Source organism: Octodon degus, unplaced genomic scaffold (genome assembly GCF_000260255.1).
Source record: "Octodon degus isolate 3935 unplaced genomic scaffold, OctDeg1.0 scaffold00063, whole genome shotgun sequence".
NCBI classification, from domain to species: Eukaryota; Metazoa; Chordata; class Mammalia; order Rodentia; family Octodontidae; genus Octodon; species Octodon degus.
In genome coordinates this window covers 9,321,944-9,324,496 of record NW_004524639.1, presented here as the reverse complement: position 1 = coordinate 9,324,496, position 2,553 = coordinate 9,321,944, and the positions used below count along the sequence as shown (strand labels likewise).

Here is a 2,553-nt window from a genome sequence, read left to right as displayed (position 1 = left end):
GTTACTCTTCTCTCATTGCTGGGACAAATACCCACCACTCAAAATGAGGGAAGTAAAGGTTTATTTAGGTCACCGTTACTGCAAGTTTCAAGATAATGGAGGAGAGGCTGGGGCACTGCTGTGTCCAGGATGACCCTCTCCACATGTCGGAGCAGGCACAGCCTTCACCCGAGTCCATCCCAGTGTGCAAAATCATTGCCAGCATGTCTGATAAGTTGCACTACAAAGTCACAGACATCAGCCTGGTTGCCTGGACATTGCAAGGTATAAGATGGGAGATGTGCATATGGGAGATGTACTCTGCCTCCAAGTCACTGAAGTGTGTCCACATTGATGGCTGCCTGTATATGACTGTGGAGACCGTTTTCCTCATTGAGACTCTGGTTGCTCTGTGTGCTGAGGTGCAGTGGTCCAGCTGCAACAGCTTCTTCACACAGGACCATGCATCAGCCGCCATTACCAAGGCTGGCATTCCAGGGTATTCCTGCAAGGGTGAAACTGATGAGGAGTACCTGTGGTGCATCGAGCAGACTGTATGTCAAGGATGCACCCCTCAACTTGATCTTGGATGATGGCAGTGACCTTACCAACCTTGTCCACACTAAGTACCCACAAATTTATTAGGCATCCGTGGCATTTCTGAGGAGACCACACCTGGGGTGCACAACCTATAGAAGGTGGTGGCCAAGGGGATCCTGAAGGTGCCTGCCTTCAACATCAACAACTCTGTCACTAAGAGCAAGTTTGACAACCTCTATGGCCACTGGGAATCCCTCAAAATGGCATCAAATGGGTCACAGATGTGATGATTGCAGGAAAGGTCGTGGTTATAGCAGGCTATGGCAATGTAGGGAAGGATTGTGCCCAGGCCCTGAGGGGGTTTGAAGACTGTGTCATCATCACTGAGATCGACCCCATTAATGCACTGTAGGCTGCCATGAAAGTCTATGAGGTCACTACATGGATGAAGCCTGTCAGGAGGGCAACATCTTTGTCACCACCACAGGCTGTATGGACATTATCTTCAGTCGGCACTTCAAGCAGATGAAGGATGATGCTATTGTTTATAACAATGGACACTTTGATGTGGAGATTGACATGAAGTGGCTTAATGAGAATGCTGTGAACAAGTTGAACTTCAAACACCAGGTGGACCGCTAGTCTAAAGAATGGGCGCCGCATCATCCTGCTGGCTGAAGGCTAGCTAGTGAACCTGGGTTGTGCCATGAGTTATCCCAGCTTTGTGATGAGCAGCTCCTTCAGCAACCAGGTGCTGACACAGATTGAGCTCTGGACTCACCCAGACAAATACCCTTTTGGGGTTCACTTTCTGCCCAAGAAACTGGATGAAGCAGTGGCTGAGGCTAACCTGTGCAAGCTAAATGTGAAGCTGACCAAGCTAACTGAGAAGCAGGCCAAGGACCTGGGCCTTTCCCATAATGGCTCCTTCAAGGCTGATCACTACCACTATTGAGAACCAGAGCTGCCCTCACCTTCCAGAGGTTGTCCTTGTACAGGCCCACTTCTTCCCAAGAGGAAATGGCATCAACTCTGCAATTGTTTTCCCAGTGTCCTCCAAGGGCCCCCTGGGACTAGTCATCCTTCATACTGTTCCAGGGGTGGCAGGGGGAATGGAGAGATCCTAGGCAAGATGGAAGTACAAAAGAGCATCTTTGGGGAAACAGGAGCTCCAAGGACTTGGAAGTGCTCAGTCAAGTCAATCCTCCTTAGGCTGGAAGTTGGTAGTGGCGGTCACAAAGGCCATGCACATTATCAGCCAGGCCCACATCTGGCGTGTGGACTTGGACCTGTGTGCTTGGTTTACAGGTTTATTAATTTCTGAGTCCATGGAGCATTATCAGAAGTCAAAGAAACTGAGAATTTAAATGTTTCTGACAGCTTGGGTTATTTAGGGCTAGGGCTTCTTGTAAATCTCAAAATATTGAGGTTGGCCCTTTTAGTCCCTATTTCACAGTGATTAGAATAGAACATTAAGGGATAGTCAAGAAGGGACAGAGGTGATAACCAGAGGTTGACAGGGGCCACAGTAACAAAAACAGGCATGGATTTGCCATCACGTTGTAAAATGATTTTTCCTATACTACAACCCTGGGTCAAAAAAACTAATTTGGTTTATAATGTATATATATAATGTTTATACTATTACAAGAAAGCAGAAAGGTGTATAAATAAAAATTTTGGTGTCTGAAAAAAAAAGAGAAAGTACAAGCTAAACATTTCAAAGGTTTTCAAGTCTCTGGCCCCTCCCTTCAGGCCCTGCCTTGCTCCTCTAGCCTCACCCCTCAAGCCACTCACTCCTCCATCCTCTTTTGCACCATAATTTACATGAGGCTTTGGGGGGATAGCTAGACACAAACCATAACAGAAGGTAAGGAAAGAAAGTACATTACATTTATATAATCCTACAGAGATTCATATATTCAAGAGTCAGATGCTATCTGCTGTCTATTAGAAATATGTAGACAATACTGAGAAGGGAAGAACCACAGTAAAATTGACAATAGTAATTAGTAGCAACTACATGGTGCCACT

At 46.4% G+C, this 2,553-nt stretch overlaps 1 pseudogene; it reads left to right on the top strand.

Annotated features, from left to right (window-relative positions):
- Window positions 1-203: 203 nt before the first annotated feature.
- On the top strand, window positions 204-1,494 carry LOC101587834 (annotated as a pseudogene).
- Window positions 1,495-2,553: the final 1,059 nt, after the last annotated feature.